A 24,572-nucleotide genomic window follows, 5' to 3' on the forward strand; every position below is an offset into this window, starting at 1 on the left:
CTGTTTCCTGCCTATGTAAAATTCTCCTGGTAAAACTGACACACACACACACACACACACACACACACACACACACACACACACACATACACATACACACACACACATCACCCACCACATACTACACATATCCCTTCCCTACCCCCCCCCCAATCCCCCAAACAGGAGCCTTCATGGAGCAGTCACTCCTACATTCTAGTCTCTTTGGTGCACTCCTTGGGCTGCCTTTTATGCAAGAAGGTCCTCTGCAGGCTACCAAAAGATAATTATGGACACCAACCTAGCCACAAAAACTTTGACCTACAATCTGTCCTGCCTGAAAGATATGCTGGCTCAATGGTGGCACAGAACTTGTGGATGTGGCCAACCAATGTCTGATTTAAGTTGAGGCCCACTCCAGGAGATTAAGCCCATGTCTGACACTACTTGGATGGCCAGGAACCAGAACTAGGTAGCCCAGAGATTTAGAGTAGAACCAAACACAAATGACCTGGAAAGAAAAGAGTCAATGAAATGATTCTTAATGATATTCTGCTATCCTTCTAGAATGGTCCCTCTCCAGTCATCACGAGAATGACTTCCTTCAGTAGAAGATGGGAGAGGACACAGAGACCCACAGCCAGACAGTATGAGGAAAGAGTCTAAATTGGACATCTCCATTGGATCCCTCTCTTCAGAGCTCTAAGAATCTGGCTGAAAGATTGTAGGTGTCAAAGGAGATGGAGGACATCAGGAGAATGTGGCCCACTGGCTCAATTAAGTAGAGCTCATATAGGCTCACAGAGAGAAAAGCAGTAAGCACAGCACTGGCATGGGTCTGCACCGGGTCCGCTGCTTATATGTTGTGGCTGTTAGCTTATTATTTTATGGGACCCCTAAGTGTGATAGCAAGTGAGTCCTTGACACTTTTGCCTGCTCTTGGGAACCTTTTTTGGGGGGGGCTGCCTTGTCTTATTGTGTGCTGGTTTGTCATGTTTGGCTGTTGTCTCTTGGAGGCGTGTTCTTTTCTGAAGGGAAGCAGTGAGGGAGTGGATCGAGGGAATAGAGAAAGGGAGGGGAGGGGAGGAGGGGTGGAGGGAGGGGAAACTGTGTTTGGGATGTATTATATGTATGAGAGAAGAATCTATCATCAATTAAAAAAAAAGATTTAAAGCTAAGACATATATTTGCGAGAGTTTGCAGCACTGTTCTTCTATGCCTGGGGTTACTTCATTCAATAAAAATTTTCTGGTCCCATCTATTTACCTAAAATATCACAGAGTCATTGACATTTTATTTAAATTCTTTTAAAATATTAGAGTTACACACACGAAACTATCATATTTTCTCAGATTGACGACTCAGCATCAGAATTATGATAGATTATAACTCCAGTATAAAATAACACTGTTATATGCTTGCCCAGATATTACATGAGCAAAGTTAATCAGCAAGGTGGAATATCCATGAGTGAATCCGGATCAAGAATCAGTATAGCCAAAGTCTTAATGAAAAGACACCTGAACCAAGATAACACTTATGAAGAAAAACATTTAGTTGGCAATGGCTTACAGTTGAGAGGTTTCATTCCCTATAGTCATGGCAGGAAGTGTGCAGACAGACATGGTGCTGGGGAGGTAGCTGAGAGTCAGAAATACATCCAGATCAGCAGGCAGCAGGAAGAGACACTGAGATCCCTTGAGTATTTGAAACCTCAAGCCCACACCCTAGTCACAAACTTTCTCCAACAGTCTACATTTCTTCCAAGAAGGACACGCCTATTCCAACAAAGCCACTTCCACTCCAGTGTTTAATTTTTCAATTATACCCCTTTACTAACGTATAACAATGCAAAACTCCTGTTCTAGTTAATTACATATCATAACCACCACATGACTTCACTAAGTTCAGGAGTCTTAACATACCTCCCTTTCTACAGATATTATGGAGATACTTCTGCCTTGTATGCTTAGGATAAAATGAAATTTCCATATGCTGACACACAGTAAAATGAAAAACAGGTAATTATTAATTAACTATATTAATATAGTAATTTCATATTCTATCTTTTATTCCACAATTTTACTGTCTACTTAACTCCAAATGTAAATTTGTTTAACTAAAGCCTTCTATTTTTTATTTCTAAGTATTACAGAGCACATCTTAAATGTTAGGTACTGTTCTGGATTCTGGGAATGCAAGGCCAATATGATCATCAAAAACCTCTTTTCAGGGTGCTTTCTCTACAAAATGAAATTATGCTTCTGCATAATTTGCCTTTGTGCATATTTTTAAATGATGCTTTTTATTGAAGGACACATAGACATTAGCATATGACCTAGTGAGAAGTATATGTACTTTAGAAAAGTATGTGATATCCTTGGTTCTTTGTGCAGTAAAATGGTAAGTATAGAGTTTGTTCATTTGGACTCAGACAGAGCATTAGTTCATCTAACAATCTCTATTGAATAAATCTGTGAAGAACTCAACGCTGTCTTGAAGCTGGAGCAAAAATAAAATAAATAACTGGGTATATGATACGCTGTTTCCAGAGCAAGATTAAGACATGAGAACTAAAGGTGAATAGTGCCTCATTGCTAAAGGTGTATATTTCTGAGATGCTAAGACTATGTTATATTAAGGTGTTGGAACCTATGCAGTGAGCATATCGAAGGCATTCAAGAGGACACTCATATTTAGATGATCAAGAGAAGAAGAGCCAATGGCAATATCTGGAAACCTCTCAACCGCAAAGGGAAGCTAGACATTCGAGCCTGGTACAAGGAGAATGTGTGCCGTCCATCATAACTAAGTTATCAGAGTGTTCCATATATGCTAAGGCATTTGAATGCTGAGCTGCTGGAAGTAAAGTGTGCTAGCCATTTCAGCTCCTTAGGTGACTCTTACTCCACTGAATCATCTCTGAGATAGGGCTCCAGGAGTCAGTGGTGGGCCAGCAAAATGACCATGATGAACTCAGTTCTAACAATTACATATATATAATGAAAAATATGACAGAAGATTGATTAGCAAATAAAGTTTGAAACAAGGACTCTGAAAGGTAGCCATGCTGTAAATAGCTGTTTGAGATTGGCCAGGTTACCTAACCCTGGTGTCCCTTAATTTTCTCCTCTATAAACTGGAAAAAGTAACTTACTTTGGAGTGAGGTATGAATAATACATGTTAAATACCCAGGAGAGGGTGTGGTACTCAGCAGGTGCTTACTACAGTTTTAGCATTTGTTGTTGCTTTTGTAGACCTGCTGGGGCACAAAATGGAGAACTAATTAAATCAAGGAGAAGAGGAGATGGGAAAGCAATTTCAGGCCAGCTGAAGTTGAGGGTTGAAACACATTAATCCAGTGTGTGCTTCTGGCTGTCTTTGATTCCCAACAGAGTTGTAATTCCTGCCTTTCCTCGGAGGCCCTCATTCAGAGCCTAGAATCACTTAGTTTACAGAATCAGACATTACATTAGGACACATTGACAGTGAGACAAGATCATCTTCCCTTTCAAACCAAACTGTGATAATGAACAGGTGCAGGGGAAGTGTAGAATGCGTTCCTCCAGGCAGTCTCTGATGTGCTCAAACTGTCCGCCCTCGCTCTATTTGTTTATGGTGTGTTAACTGTAACTTCACTTGTTTCTCCCCAGATGTTTGGACATCCATTAATTAGCACATCCTCTACAAACATATTTGTGCATGTTACTTTTTATCAAGTGAAAGGAAAGTCTGGATTCAAGCTGGAAAGAAACTGCAATTAAGAAACAGCATGTGTGCGCACGCACACACACACACACACACACACACACACACACACAGAGAGAGAGAGAGAAACACACACATCAGGGTTGTCTTTAGGACAGCTTAAAAATAAGACAGGAAGACAAGAGGAAAATGTGAATGTTAGGGAGCAGGGATCTAGAAGAGCTGGTTTTCAGTTTAAGCATTTTCAAGCTCACACTTCTTCAACAAATTTTTAGCTAGCATGTGACTCCAGAGTCAGTTTCATTCATGAGAAATCATCTTGACAGAGTCAAAAAGGAAAGTCTCATTCTCTACTATGATAGGACTCCTCAAATTTTGTTATTTTATTATTTGATGTCCCTTTCATCATTTTAGTCCTGGCTGAGGAACCACACAATAACTGATGAGGTGTAAAAAGAAAAGAAAAGAGTACGTGAGAACGTCATATCCCACTCTCCACTCAACTGTGGAGAATGTTCTGACCATTGGCTAGATCTGGGTAGGGGTTTAAAGTTCACCTTCTGTATTGTCCTTGGCTGGTGCCTTAGTTTGAGTGAGACCCCTGGGTCCCCTGGAGGGGGAGACCTGGTGGCACTCAGAAAAAGGACAGCAGGTTACCAAGAAGAGACTTGATACCCTATGAGCATATACGGGGGAAGGTAATCCCCCTCAGGAACAGTCATAGGGGAGGAGAATAATGGGAAAATGGGAGGGAGGGAAGAATGGGAGGATACAAGGGATGGGATAAACATTGAGATGTAACAAGAATAAATTAATAAAAAAAATTATGAAAAAAGGAAAAAAAGAAAAGAAAGAGAACAAGAGAAAAGAAAAGCAGAAAGAAAGAAAGAAAAGAAGGAAGCAAAGGAAATGGTCAACTAGTCTTCCATCACACATTCATTTCCTTGTTGTTGTCTGTGGCAGGGAGATGTGTTGGGAGGCAGGGGAGGGAGAAGGAGAGAGAAGAGCACAGTGTGAGGGAAGGGGAAAGAAGGACACACAGAGACATAGAGAGATAGAAACAAAGAGACCCAGAATCTTTAGTCATTGTTGGTTGTGTTATTAACTAGTTTGGGCAACATGCCCTTTCCCCCACCCACACCAGAGATAATTGGAAAGAAGGGGCTCAGCCACAGAATGGGGGACCAAGAGAATAATGGGCTGAGTCTGACAAGATACATTGCATACGTGTAAGAAATTATCAAAAAAGAAAATCTATGAAAGCCCAAAACTTCAATGTGAAATTGCCAAAAAAAATAATAAATGGAAAGCAAGTACCTTTTTTTTTTATTTCCAAAAAGATAAATGTTGAATTTTATTTGTTCTGTGGATATAGAGTTGCACCCAGGGCCTCTCAGGTGAGAGGGAAACATTCTGCCACTATATTACAGCGTGCTGGCTAACTTGAGCTTCCTCAGTTCTTGTGCTATGACAAACCTGTGTGAAAGGATCAATGTAGGACATGAAAGAGCATTTGTGCTGTCTCTCTGCAGTGACATGTCTAGGTTCCATGTTGTTATGACAACTACCCTCTCTTCAGACTCACCTGATCACAGAGTCACACCTCTATGTTAGAGACAGTGCTATGAGTTTCTGTATGAAACAATGGAACCACACTCTCTGAGATCCTGGAAGTCATGCAATGTTTTCACTTTGCAGATTTTACTCACCACTTTGGAGGCTCTGGCCTTTAAATACGTTGTTTTTGAAAACAAGCATTCTTTCCCCTATGGGCAAAGGTAAAAATTTACCCAGGAGGGCAGCCAGCAGAGCAAGGAAGTGTCTCAACCTGGTAGGAAATATAGCTCTCTGGAAATTTGATAATCTCTGTAAAATCTCATTCCTCAAATTGTAGCAACCAACCATTAATTTTTAACAGGTCATTTCACACTTATCTAAAGCCGTAATGTGAAGCCTTGATTTGTAAACATTATTTTAGTTTTCATTGAAATTGTTCATCATCATTTTAACATTTTACCTTTGGTTATGTTTTTTAGGATAAAGCAAGCCTTATGCCCATAGGATCTTTCTAAAAACCACTGTGTGTTTATGCTTTACATAGGAATTTAAATACAACAGGAAAGCATACAGGAAAGGTAAAGTTACTGGGGGGAATGGTTTCTGAGGAAGACAGCAACAGGAGGAGTAATGGTAGTGCTCTATGTGTGTGCTCTCATTCAAGTCCCCACAAGAGTCGTGTGAGTTTAGCTCTGTTTGGTAGACTGCAGGATAAGGAAGGCTTCAGAGAGACAAAGAAACTCCATCAAAGTCAGAGTTCAGCAGTGATATCTGTATTTAGCACAAGCTAAAAGCACAGGCTTGGGGCTGTACAAAGGCTGGCTTTTCTTGATCAGTCCCAAAGCTGTGGAAGTGAGACATGGTGCATGGGCAACCATGATGACCAGGGAACGACTTGATAGCAGCCGGCCAGGGAGACATCAGAGAGCCAGTTATACTAGCAGTTCAGAATCCAAGTAGAGGAAAGAAGAAATTATTACATAAAAAGTTCTTTCAGATGTAGCCTTAGACATTATTTAAAATAAATAGCATTCACCTTTATTACTGTGCATATAGGGTGAATCCTAAATTACACGGCTAAAATCCCAAGCATGGAACCTGATAAGATTACAATGTGAACTTGGCAGAACTGAAAACCCCATTGGGTAAGCTGAAAGGACGAGCTGCTTGTTTCACATTAAGATTCATCTTATCTTATTACACAAGTGGACACAAGCACACTGCTTAAGGCCATATTGTTGTCCCAGTTGACTTGCCTAAGGAACAAATCAGTATAAGTGTGCAACTTGCCACAACCACATACCATAGCAAGGACTGAATCAGGATATAAATCTATAGACAGCTGCCTTCAAATCCAGCAACCCTGCTGTAACTAGGGGTTAAAGTCAAGCAGATGTTAGAATCAGAAGGCAGCCAAAGCATTATAGAGAAGAGGAGAGAACAGAAAGGAAAAGGCAGTGTCAGCGGTCTATGAGCAGAGAAGAGACACTTGTAGCATTACTGTCCCTTAACAAATGAAAGCAAAGCACTAATGAGACATCGTTCCTCATCTATAAGGTTGACAGAATATTAAATCTTTGAAAATAGCAAGTGTTGCTAATAATATGAGAGTGCAGATAATCTTGCATAAAGTTAGTAGAATTCTCAAATTTTATAGCTGTTTTGGAAATCAAGCAGGCAATAACCACTAAAATTTAAAGTGTAATGTCATTAACTCAGCAATTCTATTCTTTTGTCTATGTTTAGAACTATTTTCATAAAGCTGTTTTTGTGTTTAGATATTCACATATAAAGTCATTGCCTGCAGCTTTGCTATGCTCACTCCAAACTCAGAAACAAGCAAAGTGTCAAAATAAAGAAAATGAGGAAGTCAAAACTGTGGCAAGTTCATCATTGCAGATCTTGATTGAATACACTAGGTTAATATGTATGACTAAGGGAAATTGCTCAGATATACTCCTACCTCAATAATGGCCCACCCTGGTGAGGATGCTGCAGTTTGTAGCTGGGAGGGGGCCTAAAAATGTGTAGATAGAGGAGCTTTATAGGAAAACCTTATACCTTTCTCTCAATATTTCTGTGAAACTAAACTGTTCTTTAATGTAAAAACTCAGGTTTTATAACCTCCATTTCTACAAGCAAGAAAAATAATTCATGGAAGAATATGTGGCAAATTCTACGTGGAGGAGGATGTGGGCTAAGTTAAGTGGTCAAGAGAAAGTTCTTGTGTGGACAAAGGAAAGCTGATTCATCAAAAATTATTGAAGGTTTAATAAAGGCATGTTTTCCTATCTTGTTTGTTTAGTTAATTTTTTAAAAATATATAAACAGAAGACACAGGATCATAAGAAGCAAACCAAGGACCCAGGGACAGCATTCCAGGCTGGTTAAGAAAAAATCAAGAGAAAACAACTATGATTGCCCTTGTAAGCAGACAGCTTTCCTGAGATCAGGTGGCAAAGCCTGGTGAGGTTTTGTTTTATGTGAGTTGTGCTCTATAGCTGAGGCTAACTTTGAACTCTTGCTTCTCCTTCCCCAACCTCTGCAGAGATAAGAATACAGAAACATGGGTGTGCATTACCATGCTCAGTAGAACTGTGGATTTTTTTTTATCCATTTACCTATGCATTAGTTTATGCTGCTCTAGTGGAGGTGTGGGAGTCCATGATCTTTGACCCAAATAATTTCTTAAATTTTATGCTATAGGAGTGTATATCAGCAGAATAGAACCATGTTTACTTTGTAGTCATATCTCAGGAACTGAGAGAGCCCACAAGCAAGGGCACACAGATGTCCCAGCTGTGTCTTCCATTTTAAAAAAATCAGAAGCAAGTTTGTGAGAAGAAAGTTGACTAGCCTCTAGATTCACAGTCCCTTCAACTTATTCTCAGCCATCAAGCAAAGAGTGCTCTTTCTGATTCTAGGTGGCTTTGTGAGCACTAAGGTCTAGATATTTCTTGGATCTTACAGCAATGCAATTTAGACTGAATTAGAGATTGGCAGTCCTTAGGAATAGTTGATAATTGAACGGTGTCATAAGTGGAGACAAAAAAAGGTTCAGATACAGCTTTAGATCCATGTGCAGAGATCTAAAACCTCATGATGACAAAAGCAACTGTAGAAGTGAACATTAAGGCAACTAGAACTAAAGTTTCATTTGGCTTTCAGGAACTCATATCCAAAAGAAAGTAAGCAAGGAAGGGTGGAAAGAAGGGGAAAGAGAAGAAGAGCAGTAGAGGATGTGGGGAGAAAAAAAAGGTGAAATAGATAAAATAAAGGGACAAGAGAGGCAAGAAAGAATTATGAGATGGAAAAAAGGAGAGAGGGAGGGCCGGAGGGAGGGAGGGCAGCCACAGGCAGTAAAGAGGAAGAAAGAAGGGAAAGAAAAAAGAAGTCAAGGGAAAGATGGGGCAGGACAAAACATATGGGCAAATGACCACGGGCTTCGTGTGTGTGTGTGTGTGTGTGTGTGTGTGTGTGTGTGTGTATTTTGATTCTGAACAGAAAAATTTCTGAGCCAGAGTAATGTATGCCTAGAAAGTCCCTGTGGTTAAATGTGGCAGCTCTAACTAACCACAGAGAAGGGGGCAGCCCCCACTCATAGGCAAAGCCAATTACTTCAGTGCGATGGGAAATGATTAGTCATGTTAATTAAAAATAATGTTTGTTCCCACTCTTAAAAAGGTCAGCCTGTCAGCTCTATGGGAAATTGAGCCTTCATATATTTCCATTTGATTTCCTATTCAAAGACTAATTAGTCATAATTCATTGTTAAAAATGATAATTTTGTATAATGTAGTTGCTTTTGATTATGGTGCACTTATTATGACATTACTTGTAACCATTGTGAGGGGTGCTTTTTACAATGCTGAGCTAATGGAACAAGGGGTAGGTGCTTACTGCATGCTGCTAATCAACTGCAGGATGATGACAAGATGTCTACTGTATAACAGAATAAACAAATATTCCCAGGTCTGGATTACATGTTCTTCATGTTTAAAGCAAACAAGCCTTGGGTTAGCGTGAGAGTAACCTGTTTTCAGTGGCAGCTGTCACTTACCAGCTGTGAGACCATGGGGATCCTTATTAGATCATAGAATTTCCCAGATGAAATATAGGAATTGGCCTAGCAAGAATCCTTAGTAGGGAGAAGCACTTGACAAGTTCAAGTACCTGGAACCCCAGGGGAGAAGGAGAGACTCCACTCCTGCAAGTTCTCTCCTGGCTACAATGTGCAATGTACATGTATGTGCACAAATGCACACACACACACACATAAAATTAAATAATTATTAGAGCAAGGGCAAATAATTACATGTATTTCACAGATTATCAAGGAATATGTCAAGAAACTACAATTCTTGATATTCAGGGGGTTGTCAACAAATATTAGTGACTTCACTTGAAAGGCAGCATGTTTCTCCTAACTACTGAGGACTCCATTAGTATTGAAATTAATCTACACGCCAAGCAGATAGCTCAGTCGGCAAATTACCTGATATATAAAAATTAGGACCTGCGTGGACATTAACATGTACATACACCACACATATGCCAAGATATGCACACTCACTTCCCACATAGCCATGCACCACAACCACCCCACACACAAACTAGACTTGGGACTGTAAAATGCCCAAGGTTACACAAGGTGTAAATGACTAAGGCAAGTTACATTTCCAAACTGTTTGCATTACAGTAATATTAAAAGGGATGTTCGTGCTTTCTGAAACACACTAACCCTCTGTAGAGTGCTAGTTGCCCATGGTAACAGACCATAGGCAAAAAGCACAAGCCCCTTTAGTATTCACTGATGTTTTCTCTATTCTGTTCAGGGATCTGAAAACAAACCTCTTTATGTTAAATGGGGGCTTGGAACAAAGGCCTCATTGCAAACACCCACCCACTGAAACACTGGAGTAATCTAGAAGCCAAATAATACATCATCCAATCCTGTTCCTCAGAGGCCTGAAAGGAATTTTGGAGGGCTGACACTTACTTACCTTTTAACCCCAAACTGTTCCCAAATGGGATGGGAAAGAGCCAGAGAAATGAGCAACACTCTGCGGCAATGCTTGATATATATACCATTGTGATTATCATACATAACTGCGTATGTGGACACTTACAGACAACCAAAATCTCAAATAAAGGTAAATAAAAGAGCACAGTTCTGATTCAATACAAAAGACAGCATGTCTTAATAGCGCCCATCAACAGGAAAAGCCCATTCAATAATGCCAGTCAGAGGAGAAACCACTTAGGAAAGCAGCCACGCAGTGGATTAAAAAGCCTTTTTGTCAAATATAAAGGTCACTGAGGCAGTAAACTCCTTAAAGGGAAAGACAATGCGTTCATGCTTGAGCAGCTCTGCCTGCAACAAGACACAGCGACCATACGAATGATAACCCTGTCTGAGAAGAAATGGACTCGGGGACATCATTTACGGACATAATGGCATGCAAACAGCCTCTATCTAACAGAAACAAGCACAAGTTCATCACCCACCCAGATGCCACCCAAGGACAAGTGTCCTTGGCAAGCTCGGGAAGTACAGTGGAGCCTTGTGGATGACCTTGCCTGAAGCTATGGTCTACTTGAACTTTGGGCTTCCACTGAAATCAGGCAGGTGAAAAGGTCCCGGGCAAAAGTTTCTGGAGTCTCACAGAAAACCCTCATCCTTTGTTTCCTTAGGGAAAAATGTCAGCTTGGGAAAGTTCTAAAGGATTGACTCACGTACCCCTTTGTGTGAGGAACATATTAATGAAAGAAAAAAGAGCTAACTGTGAGTACTAATGCTAAGAAGGGTCCATTACTGAGCCTGATCTGCAGGGCAGCTGAGTCATTCAGAGGAATTTTCTGGTGCATTAACTGACCCTCCCAGTGAGCCTCCCTTCTTCATTTTCCATGCCATCAGTTCCCGCTGGAATTGATAAACATGTAGGCTGAAGAAGAGAGTGGCAATCTAGATCAGTGGTTCTCAACCTGTGGGTCATGACCCATTTGGAGTCACCTATCAGATATCCTACACATCACATATTCACGCTGTGATTCATGATGTAAATAAAAATTGCTGTTATGAAGTATCAACTGAATGACTTTATGGTTGGGGTGTCACTACAACATGGGGAACTGTATTAAAGTGTCATAGCATTAGGAAGGTTGAGAACCACTGGTCTAGATGAAAACCCAACTCTAGTGGAACCACTCTCCTCGAGCTCAGACACTGTCCTACTTAGAGTGGTGTGCTCCAACACTCAGCCAAACCATGACTTAATCTCTTCTGATGTGCACCTCCTCCCTTGCACAGTTCTGTGGACCTACCCACTTCCCTCTCTCTGCATTACGGGATTAGTTTGAACACAAGCTGCATTCATCCATGCCAGGGACTAGGCTAGGAATGGAGTTCTGAGAGAGAGGGCGGGCCTAACATGTACAGGGCTCTGTGTTTCATCCCAGTGCTGAAATGAGAGTGGGCAAAGGAAAGTGAAAGGAAAAGGAGAGAGAAAAGAGGTAGAGAAGAAGCCATTCCCAGCCCACCATAGATCCTTATGCAGTTTTTATAATGCTACAGGCCAAGTATGTTGTTTCAGTTCCCTAGCAAATATATTCATGTAATTATTATCAAATCATCCTGATTGAATAAAGTAAGCCAAATAAGGTGGATTGTGGGATTTATTAGCTTTTCCAGTATATGGGATTTGTCTGTGCTGAGCCACTCGAAACTGGAATCTATGTAGCCAGTTAGTTGATTGTCAGGGTCCTCAGATGTGAGGGACAGGAAAAGCCTCTGGTTATTCCTAATAGCAAAAGCAATTCATCAAGGCAGGGATGAGGAACACACACAACAAGCCTGGTAGGTAAGAAAAAGAGTAAGGGATTGAGGTGAGTCTAAGGCTCAAGACAACAGGATCTATTTTGAAAGAGTACGCAGGCTGTTAGCTGTAAAGAACAGAGAGAGAGAGAGAGAGAGAGAGAGAGAGAGAGAGAGAGAGAGAGAGAGAGAGGGAAACTACCCGATTAGCAATGAGAGGAGGCCATCAACACAGTTCAGATCACAACTGGCTTCTTTGTCTAATATCATGCAAAAAGCCATGAGTCACCACCCGGCCAGGATCACACACAAGGGATGGGGGCTTGCTACTGCCAAGCAAAAGCAATGAGAGCTGGGAGGCTCAAAGCAACAAGTTGTTCTGGGACAAGGAAACACAACACATAAATATCTGCTGTCTAGAGCCTATACAGAGGGTGGTGAGGAGAGCAATCGTGGCACGTTCCTTCACTGTGAAAAGCAAAGCAGAAACACATGCAGTGCACATACCACAGCATCTCTCTTAACCTATAAAAAAAAACCCAGATGGGTAGAGTAAAGGATTTTCAAGCTCTGATCCTTTAAGTATAAGATATAATACTTCGCTTGTGGCATGTCATGCATTTGTGATTATAAAATGTTTACCTAGAGGATTTATGGTCTTGAAAAACAACTGTCAGATTATGTCCTGTGTAGCCTGTTGGTGCTCCTTTCTGGGCAGAGCAAGGTGGCAATTGTTAAGCATAGGAGGTACATTTGCCCCCTTGTCACCTCCAGGTATGTTGCCAATTGAATATAAAATTATGTGGAAAATATACATGTTTGAACCACTGCACTCAGAGTTCAGAGTTTAAGGAACTGTGGCATAGAAATCTGCACATAGAAAAGGCTAGGGCATTTAAAGAAACATGTTTGAGTTAGATAAGAATAAAAGTATAAGAGAATGTCGTAGGAAAGGGCAACTATAGAAAAGAGGCAGGCAAATGTTTGCTGTGTCACAGAATAATGACTGGCCACTTTGTGCCTACTGTCTTCCTCATAGGCATGTGGTGAGGAAGAAATAACTATATTTTGTAGTGTGTGGAGTGAAAGAGCATGAATGTTTGTAGGAAAGTGGTCAACAAATGCCAACTGGGTGCTGATGCTTTAATATCCTAAGCAAAGGACTATTGCAGAGCCTGGAAAGACACTGCCCCAGTAGCTGCGGAAGGCATGAAGGGCATGTGTTGGGTTTCATGTTGCTAAAACTCCCTGTCTGGGAAGGTTCTTGATGGGGTCACAGAGGAAGTCAATGGCATAATTGTCAAAATAAACATGATTGAAGCAGGTCTAGTGTGCACAGGCCCATCTTCCAAATAAAAGAGAAAGAAAGAAAAAATGATTGTACTTAAAATTTGATGGAGGGTCAATAAAGTGCTTGCCTTTCAATCATGATGATCTGCGTTCGATTCCAAGAAAGGCACTATGCTGGCAAAAACAAATTGACCTTGATGAGTTGAAAACCATAACAGAGGAGGATGCAAGTGATTAGGGATGTGGAGTGGATCTTAGAAGACTTAAGGAAGGGGTGAATATGACCAAAATGCTCAATGCTCAATGAATTAATGAAAACTTGCAAAACAAGGAAAGCCTGCCATGATGGTACACGATCATATTCCCTGTACATGAGAGGTAGAGATTGGCCAGCCAGTTGGTCGTTTCCACTCCAGTGATGCTTTATTGGTTCAACATTAACATATGACCTTGAGTTACCTGGCCCCTCTGACCTCCATGTCACCTCATTGACTTGAACAGGGAAGCTGGCAAAAGGGAGTGATTAGTGTAGGAATGGGAGTAGAGGAAGAAGACGGGTGAAGCAATGAGAATGATCATAAAATACTTTTCAGACAAGATTCCCCTATGTTTCACAGGCTGGGACTTAAACACTATATATAGGCCAGACTGGAAACAAATTCTTAGCAAGCTTTTTATGCCAATCTCCTGAGTACCAGAATTAGACAGACAGACAGACACACACATACACACACACACACACACACACACACACACACACACACACACACACCACTGAGCCAGATTTTCAGGTGGTGGTCTATGCATGTGTAGGGGAAGGGTTGGATATGTTCAACTGACTATGTTCACATTTGGAAGCCAGAGGTCAGCTTCTTTCTCCATTGCTCTAAAATTTGTTTTTTGAGCTAGAGTTTCTGGCTGGGCCTTGAGCTCACCACTTTGGCTAGTCTGTATGACCAGAGAGGCCCTGTGACCCTCCTGTTATCTCTTTCCCATCTGTGGAGGTTTAAATGCTAGTGGCCCCCATAAGCTCATATGTTTGAATACTTGGGTCCCAGTCAGTGGAACTCTTTGGGAAGGATTGAGAGGTGTGACCTAGTTGGAGGAGGTGTGTCACTGCCAGTGGGATTTTAGGTTTCAGAAGTCCACTCCATTCTCATTTAGCTCTTTCTGCCTTGTGTCTGTAATTCAAGGTGTAAGCTCTCATCTATTGCTCCAACACTACGGCTTCTTACCTACCTCCATGACCCCGACCGTGATGGTCATGGACACAAGCCCTCTGGAATTATAAGCCACAAATAAAAGCTTTCTTCTTTAAGTTGCCTTGGTCATGGTAATTAAGCCACACTCCCACTTTAGAATAGAGGTGTATACTGCTACATCCAGATTTTACGTGGGTACAAGGGATCAGAACCCAGGTCCTTATGTTTATGCACAAGGCATTTTAAATATTGGTCCACTTTCCAGACTTAAGATATTTTAGTATAAATTTCATATATATGTATATTTTATTTAATTAATTTATTCAGATTGTTATCCTATCACTTGTATCCTCCTGCTCCTCTCTCCCTCCCTCTTTCACCCTATTCCCCTCCCCTAGGTCTATGACCGAGAGGGACCTCCTCCCCCACTATCTGATCATAGGCTATCAAGTCTCATCTTGGTAGCCTGCTTATTCTTTCTTTGATTGCCATCAGGCCTCCCCACCAAGGGGAGGTGGTCAAATATGGGGCACCAGAGTTCATGTCAGAGTCAGTCCCTGATCTCCACATAACTATAGAGAATGCAGAAGCTATTTTAAGTTTAAGTAACTAATGCTTAGCTTTATCTTATAATAGAAGTAAACATTTTTTAAGATTTAATTTGGAATAGATTCATTTATCATTTTGTGATAATATACAATTCACTAAACAGCTTGTCATCCTCACCTAGTGTATGAAGAGTGGTGATTAAAAAAACAAAAACAAAAAAACACAAGTCTGTCTCACTTCTGAGGTCATTGTGTCTTTGTCACCTCTGTGACTGTTCTAGCCATGGATTAGTAGCCAATCTGTGCCCACAAATCCTATGAACACATCTCTTAATCCTACATATCAGCAGGTAGTTTTGCCTCCCGACTTGTTTAATCCTAAGTATTGCCATATTCTTTACGCTTGTAGCTGGTAGATGACATGAACCAAAATAAAAATTTATGAATAAAATACTCTAGTGAAAGACAGAATGAGTAATAGAACTGACAGCATGCCTGAGCTCAGGGTGCTGGCTCATATTCAGCTGTGTGTTTCTGTATGGATCTACAAAGGCCATCTGAAATCAGGATATTACTTCAACCTAGAAACTAGGGCCTTCTTTTTGCTCCAAGAGTAAAGGTTATATATTTCTCTGGCTCATAGATTGAGCTCAACTGTGTTGTCATATGTTGTTTTTTAGCAATCTCAGCACTTACAAATTATGATTTCTAGCCTCAAGATGGCCTGGTTCCATATTAATAATGGAAAAATTCCCCTCAAACTTACCAAACCACAGGTTTCAATATTATACTCTAAGTCTTGGCAGGAGCAAGATCTGTCTGAATGACATTTAGGTGCAGGTATTTATGTGTGAATACCTGTGGGTATGACTACATATAGTCTCTAAGAGTGTAAAGTATCATTAGCAATAACTTCATATTTTCCTATCTACATAAATCAAAGTCAGGAGATAGAATGAATCAGAGAAACAAAATAAGCTTATCCTCACTTCTAGTTTCATATTTAGACCATCTTCATATATTCTAACAAAATGATGCATCAGGTGGGTTTCCTGTCTGATGATGCAAGTGTTTTCACATCTCCACTTGGTTAACAAACAATACTGAGCCACAGAGGACAGTAGCCTCTGCAGACCCCTCCACTTCTTCCAACTCAACAATGGCACTCATAGCAGGAAAACAACTGGCAACTGCATTAAGGATGAGAAGAAAGCTGGACCCAGTAGACAATAAGTGAACCAGAGGGGCTCAGTATTTCATTCTAGTGCTCTGTCTCTTTGAAGAGTTGCTTGAGGGTCTTGTTTATAATCCCACTGAAAATAAAGTTCTCAAAAATAAAAGCTGCTTGGTCTTTTCAAGCTAACTGTCCTTTGTTCATAGCACATTAATGGAACAATTTTTAAATAATGACTTGATATTTTTTCCCTTGTGAAAGATGCTTTCTACAATCAAAAGCGGATTCTTTATCTTTGAGCCTGGCACTCACATTCATTAGGACTAGTTGCATGCAAGTTGTAGAGGTTTGTTTGTTCAGCTGGAAGTGGGACATTAACATTTTAAGAGCGTGATGCATAAGCTTTTAGAGATAATATTCTCCCTGCCTTGTTCTGTTGGTGTACTCCTTAAAACTGCAAAATACAGTGTACTTTTTTTCTAAGAAATGATGAATTTATAATAAATACTTTGTGACAAAAGGCATAAGTTTGTAACCCTCTCCCATTTCAAAAACATCGAAATTGGAGTTATAAATAGCAGGTTTGTGAGTATGACGGATCCTTGAAATAAAGCATCCAAATCCCAGCCAACAATAAAATCTGTCTCTGTCTCTGTCTCTCTCTGTCTCTGTCTCTCTGTCTGTCTGTCTGTTTCTGTCTCTGTCTCTGTCTCTGTCTCTCTCTGTCTCTGTGTCTGTCTGTTTCTGCCTCTGTCTCTGTCTCTGTCTCTGTCTCTCTGTTTCTGTCTCTGTCTCTGTCTCTCTGTCTGTCTCTCTGTCTCTGTCTCTGTCTCTGTCTCTGTCTCTGTCTCTGTCTCTCTCTCTCTCTCTCTCTCTCTCTCTCTCTCTCCTCCTCTCTCTCTCTCTCTCTCTCTCTCTCTCTGTGTGTGTGTGTGTGTGTGTGTGTGTGTGTGTGTGTGTGTGTGTGTGTGTGAATACCAGATACCTTGCACTGTCCTCCTAGGCAGACAACTGGATGATTATGTCCTATCTCTCTCAAGTAATCTCATTATTTTGGGTGTTTCTCCTCTCATTGAAAGGACCTTTCTCAGAGGAAGGATAGCAGGCTACCAAGAAGTGACTTGATACCCTATAAGCATATACAAAGGGAGGAGATCCCCCTCAGTCACACTCATAGGGGAGGGGAGTAGGGGGAAAGCGGGAGGGAGAGAGGAATGGGAGGATACACAGGATGGAATAAATATTGATATGTAATATGAATGCATTAATAAAAAAATAAAAGTTAAAAAATAAATAACTTTAAAAAAAAAAAAAAAGAAAGGGCCTTTCTTTTCTCTTGCTTTCGCAAGGATATTCTCCCATTGGTTAACAGCTTATGCCTCCTGCACCATCACTCTCTCCCACTTTGCCTTCTAGATTCCTCTCATCAGCAACTAGAAAAGCTCCAGAATCAGCCCCCAGACTTTCTATACCTCCATGCACACCACCAGCTTACCATCCTTGTTGATCGTTAGCTATCCCCAGTGTTGAATCATACAGAGTGTGCTGTCTCTAGCTCCTTCTTCCTTACTTTTCTCTCCGCACTCTTACCTAATGTCAGTCCCTACAACTCTACATAAATCTCTCCTTGCCTAAAATCTTCATTTTGCCAACTCATGGATTCCTGTTTTGTTTTCATGCTATGTCTCAGTAACACTGAACAAAACCATCAACTCTCCCTTAGTGCTGAGATGGATGAAGAAGGAGATGGAGAGACTACAAATGCCCATTGGGCCCTTAGCCAAAGACCTCAACTCTTAAGCCCTAGACTACAATATAGCTGATGCATCTGAACTCTCATCTGTCTCAACTTACACTCTTATAATGATAAGGAAAGTATATTCTGCTAAAATTTCCTTGTAAATCTTCACTTACCAGTCAGAGATGTCATAAGGCCAGAGTGTTTTTCTCTAATCTTGTTTTTGAACTTACATTTTCTTTAGTGAAATGGAATGAAAACTCAAAGTAAGAGTCATTCTTAAAAATCCCTTATTCCTTCCCAAGTCTTTGATGGGGTTGAAGACCAGATAATTTAGTCTTACAATTAAGCTTAGTTGTTTAGAGATAAGAAGTTTTTAGATAGATGTTTTAAATGGATAGAGATGAAATATGATAGATCTTGATTTACATTCAAAGTTTTAGACTCATCAACATCAGAAAGATGTTTTCTTCAAAATTGCCAAATACAAATAACCAAAACACTATGAATGTAACATTTATATAATTCCTGATTGTTCTTCTTGCTGTATGTAGTTTATTTTATTCATGTGTGATAATATAAATGCATATGTTAAAAAAGAAATATAGTTTAAAAAAAAAAAGAAAAATCCCTTTGATTCTTTAGTCCTAGTCCCTGCAGAAAACGAAGATGGTTCCAGGGATGGATCTTGACCATGTAGCATAGGGCAGCCACTCAGTTTCTTTGCTAGCATTATGGATGTAAGTTAATTTATTAATGAAACAGATGGGGGTGTGGATGTTTGGTCATACCCTGCAGATAGTAATAAGGAATAAGCAAATTTATCAACTCTGTGCAGTGAGCTATCTGAAGACTTCATTGAGAATTGTCTTTGGAACTCTGGGCTTCTGTTCCAATGGGGCATGATTCACTAATGGTCCCCAGGGGATTCCACTCTCTGTCACTTTCCTCTCTCTGCCCCTTGTCAGCATTCCCATCCCCTCTCCTCCCATTTACAGCTTCATTGCATGGCCTGCCTGACATGTCTGCTTGTCATCTCCCAGGCATCTAGCTGTGTACTTCCATCCTGCACAGCACCAGAAACTGCAGACACTTTGACAGCAGAGAAAAATTAGCATCAACAGTAAACACAGGGCACTCGACATCCTTAAAGCCAGCTATTTGCTACCCTCAGAAAGAAGCAACAATGAGCCCCAAGGACAGCCAAGCAAACAATGAATGACATTGCCATATCCCTAGGAATCAGAGTGCACAGAGAGCAGAGGCATTCCAGGTCTGAGCTACATGTGAAAATCTGAAGCCTGGCATTCAGCTGCGAAGAGTCTTTGTTTTCCTGTGGCCATTGCCCTAGGGGTCTGTTTAAACAAGTGCCTGGTACAACAAAATCATCCTTTTGATGGATTGCCAGTGGTGCTTCTCCTCCGTAAAGGATTCCCAGTGCCACACAGCCAGCTGTGAAGTATATTTAACCACAGTGTGAAAACTTTCAGCATTAAAACCACCAGCAGGAAGGTCAATCAATGGGCACCCAGCCTCATTAGTCAATGAAGCTTTCCATGGATTTATTCACACTCCATTGATAAGTATTAAGAAGGGTCTGTGTGCAGGGACCCGGAACCAAGTGCCTCAAAATGCACACGGAGAGTGAAGTCTCCTACCTATGATCAAGACTTAATTTGAGTAGAGACAGACTCCTTGTATACTTTGTTTACTCCTGGATTCCACCCACAGAAGTCCAGGAGGACATATCATTGCAAGCCCAGGACAATCTAACCTTCACTATCACCTACCTTTAGTCCATTAGCAATTGGTATCATATTGTCCTGTATTCTTTTTTGTATTGAAAGAGACTCTCAAATTCTAGCCTTTGCTTAACCCTTTGGTCCAGTGCTAAATGACTTTGCATACCCCCCTTTTGAGGCCCCATTTTTACTATTCCTCAGTTCCAAAACTCTTCTACTTTCCCCACTGTAATTCCAAGTAGAGCGCCAACAAAGTCTCTTATATTTAATTTAATTGTTGATATTATCAACCTAGCAGGACCTAGAATCATCTATGAAACATATACCTGCACATATCTGTGAAGGCTTTTCTAAATGATGCCAACAGAGGTGGTAAATCTCACTTTAAATGTGGGCATATGAGTAGCAGCATTTCCTGTGCTGGGGTCCAAAGTGAAACAAAAAGGAGGCAGAGAGCTGAGCTGAACAGGAGCCATCCATAGCTGCTGTCTTCTTCCTGTCACTAACTCCCTCAAGCTCTTGCTGCCATGCCATCCTCATCAAAGTAGGAGGAATATGAGGCTTAGAAGTCCATTCTTTCCCTAGGTTGCTTATTTTCTAGGTGTCTTGTCACAGAAATTATAAAACTAACTACTACTCGCTTAAATTTTTCTCTCTGTATGTCCCCATTTAATCCTAAATAAACTAAATTCAGCTTCCTTTGAGAACTGTTTTTGTTGGAGCACAATCAGATTGTGTGTTCGTGCATGTGTGCATGCATGTGTGTGTGAGTGTAGTGTGTGTGTGTGTGTGTGTGTGTGTGTGTGTGTGTGTGTGTGTGTGTGTGGTCCATAGCATCCTAAATCTGTGTATATGTTTCATGGAGAAGCACAGTCCATGATATTTCTTACATCTCTATTTTTTGCCTTCTCCATATAAAGCCTCCAGCTCTGAATCCCCTGACACGAAATTATGTCAAGAGTGACCAGTTTGTGTTTTCGTCATTTCCTGATTCCTTTCCAAGGCAGCTCCTTATTTTTTTCTTCCAGGCTGCTACAATATTTCCATCGTTTCACCTATTAACTGATGATTTCCTACATGTAAGATGAAACTGTCAATACCCAGTATTTACTACCCTTTTTTTTTTTTTAGCCATATTACTTTCTTTCTCCCATCATCTGTGCTACTGATGCTCATACCATCATTACTAACAGCCAGAGCCATCATAGTTCTGTGCAGCCTACTCTTTCCCTACTTCTTATCCAGTGGAATTCTAACAGCATCTTTTCCCCTGTTATTCTTCATGCTTCCTAGACCCTTCTCATGTTTAAATCCCATTGTTGTTCATATAATAACTCCCTACATATAACTAGTAGAACTGGAACACTAGGTTAAGTTTAACTCTCTGCTCACTTCTTCTCTGGATTCCAACAACACAGTATGATGTAGCAATAGTAATGCCTTGAACTTGTCACATTGAACGTATGGACATAAATGGTAAGTGTGCTCTTGCAAACACCTAGTGCTCTAGTGCCAAACCCAGGAAACATTTACTCCCTCACTCTTCAGGAAAATCCTTTATCCTTTCCATCCTTTCTTCAAGCCCCCCCAAGTCTCCCCAACTATTTACTTATGGCCTTTACTCCTGTGAAATTTGAGATATCATGCACAGTGCCACAGATGTATAATCTTTAACAGAACTTCTTCTTGACCATAGTTGCCCCCTTCTGGCATTCGTCCTCAGTTTCTCCATTTTATATTCATGCAGCAAAAGTCTTTCAAGGGGTTGTCTACACTTGAAGGCAAGCTCTGCCCTTCAATTATCTAAAATAAGGGACGTGTGTTCTGAATGGCATGAGCATTTCCAACTTACCCTAACATTCCCAATTACCTCCACACCAAGAAACTTGAAGGTCAATCATTAGCCACATGTTGACTCGACTTGGCAGTACTTCAAATGCCTTTCACCCTTTCCCTTTGCTTCTAAGACTCTGAGCTTCTCTATTTTTTTTTTTTTTTCCTATTTAGGGCCCACTGTCGGGGCATTGGCGAAATGCTCTTTCTTTCTCTAATCTCACAGTTTGGACATGGTTTCCTTTCTATAGTTTTCAAGTAAAGTTAGTGTTTTGTACTGCAGGGAAGCAAACCTAGTTAACATTTGACTCGTGCTGCCTGACAGAGATAGAGACATGGAGTATGGGGGCAGTTCTTCTGTGTGATAGGGGTAATGTCTTCTCTTGGTAGAGGAGTAACCCTTGATTAATGTGTGACTTAGGAGACATAGCATAGACAGACTGCCTCTAACTCCACGCAGCAGAGGGGGTTGGGTATACTGTTGCTTTGTTTTCAGCTCTCTTTGCTTAGAGCCCGAATTGTATTAAGGGCCTGGATCCTCTAACACATACCAGGAATTTGTATCACAGAGTTTGGCTCCAGCATTTGTATACAGGCATCACGCTGCTGTCATCCCTGGGTACTCCATGTGTATTTTAAACCATTCATTTGCAGTGCATCTGTCTCTATCTTTTCTGGAATACTAGATCAATAGAATAGAAGTGCTTTAATGTTTTCTCTTTTTAATCACTGCTGTGCTCTTGTAGCCCTCAAGAGCCTGTAATGCATAGCACCAGCCCCCTGAATACGACTGTGACAAATGAACAAATGGGTACCTGAACCAGCAGAATGCAATTCCAGTGTGAATGGGATCTTCACTTGGATCTCCATCCATGTGACACACTGAAAAAAAAAAAAATGAAGTGCCATTTGAGATGTTTTCCATTGACTATTAAGATTCTGTTTGCAAAATTTGTATCATAGTATATATAAACAAATATGTAGTATGCCTTTCATTCAATCCCATGTTTGCTGGGAGGGTTTTGCTACATGCAAGTGAACTCTAGTACCAAGGAAGACCGAAATACAAGTAAGCAGGTGTGAGCTGGGTGGAAATGTGTAAAAGCTAGACAATTCTTGATAGGAAAAGAATGGTTGTAAAGGGGCTTGAACCTACCAGAGGAAGTGGAGGTTGTGAATCTGGGTGTAAATAGTGATGTTATTTAGAGGCTGCTTGAAGAACCAGGAGCTACATTGGATCGTGTTAATTTCTTACACTAATTATTCCCTTTTAAAATATTAAGCAAAAACACCAAGATAAAATATTTATTTTATTGGCTGTTTATTGTTTGTTTGTTCATTTGTTTGTTTATTTTTGGAAACAGGGTTTCTCTGTGCAACAGCCCTGGCTGTCCTGGAACTTGCTCTGTAGACCAGGCTGGCCTCAAACTCACAGAAATCCACCTCCCGACTGCTGGGATTAAAGGCATGCATCACCACTGCCCAGCCTAGTTCTTAACTAAAAGGCCAAAGACCTTTTCTAGGACACATGCTTTAGTCAATCAAGCACCGTGCTTGGCTATCAGAATCATACCACTTTTACTGCCAGTAGAATGCTAACAGAGACCCTCAGATGCATCACTTTCCATCCCCAGTCCTCATTTTCCTTGTCTGAGAAATGAATACAGCAACACTACCTACCTACTAGAACCAAACCCATTAAGTAGATTTTGAATCTTACAGAAACTGGAAAATTGTCAGCACAGAACCCAGGAAACCATAAGTACAAATAGGAGTGGTTACCATTCATTACATAATAATCCAGTGAGAAAGATCGTGTTATACTAGGGTGGGAGCTGAGGCTTGAAAAACTTAAGCAATTTTCTCAGAGACACTTGGCCTGGGAGTGATAGAGCCAGAATTTACGTCTCAATTGGCCTGATTCCTTACCTACCGGACCATCTAAACTGTCTAGTAAAAATAACACAGTCAAAATCACAATGATATTTCTCATGGTCCTGGAAATTACTTCATGTCATGTCTGTTTCCTGAACTGTCCATGTGTGAGCTCATTTCAATACTACAGCAAGTAGCTCAGCTGCTGCTCCCCTTTACAAGTGGTGAATAGGCAAAGAAATTACACTGTGTGGTCATTATAGCTACTCCTGGTAATTTATCACCACCATTTTCGTCTTTGTCAGTAGGGTGCATACATGAAGTGGTCGTTGTTGTGTGCGTAGGTGTCCACACATTTATGTACCTTGATGTAGAAGCCACAGGTAGAAGTTAGAAGTCTTCTGTAACAACTGTTGGCCTTATGTTTGAGAAAAGATAAATCACTGAATCTGTTACTCAATGATTGTCCAGACTGTCATGTCACAGAGCTCCAGGGTTCTGCATATTTTGCTCCAACCCCCACCTCCCTCTGCTGGGTTAAGAGACATGCGTCACATCACTGTGCTGAGCTTTTAACGTCGTCATCCTGTGGCTCAGGACACCATCTGATTGATGTTTACCCTTGATGAGGAATGGCTGTTCAATCCCAAGTCCCCTAGCTAGTAAACTTTAGCAGTCATTAAACCGTGATATCCTCCACCCCCCACCCAGAGGCATTTTAAAGTCCATTTGTTATGGAGACTTCAGCTCAGCAATTAACAGTACTAATAGTAACACCATCTTGTCCTGTGCTGAAAACCTGACACTGGCTAGACCGGCAAATCTAAATAATTGATAATAATTACAAGAGCTTTTTAGGAATAATCTGCCGGGAACAACTTTGAAATGAGAGGATTAAAAGGCAGAGATAATTCTGAGCAGCTGCTCAGAAGACATTATGCAGAGGAGTGACTGACACCAGCCTGTTGTGCCCAATCAAAAGAGGCGTCGTCTTCAATTACTTCCTCAACGTTTTGTCACCAGGACAGATATCAGACCATTCATTGCTCACTGGACAACATTTTTTTAACATTAAAATCCAGCTTTCATGTTTAAAAACTCTTATAAATTA

This window comes from Acomys russatus, chromosome 7 (assembly GCF_903995435.1).
Source record: "Acomys russatus chromosome 7, mAcoRus1.1, whole genome shotgun sequence".
Lineage (NCBI taxonomy): Eukaryota > Metazoa > Chordata > Mammalia > Rodentia > Muridae > Acomys > Acomys russatus.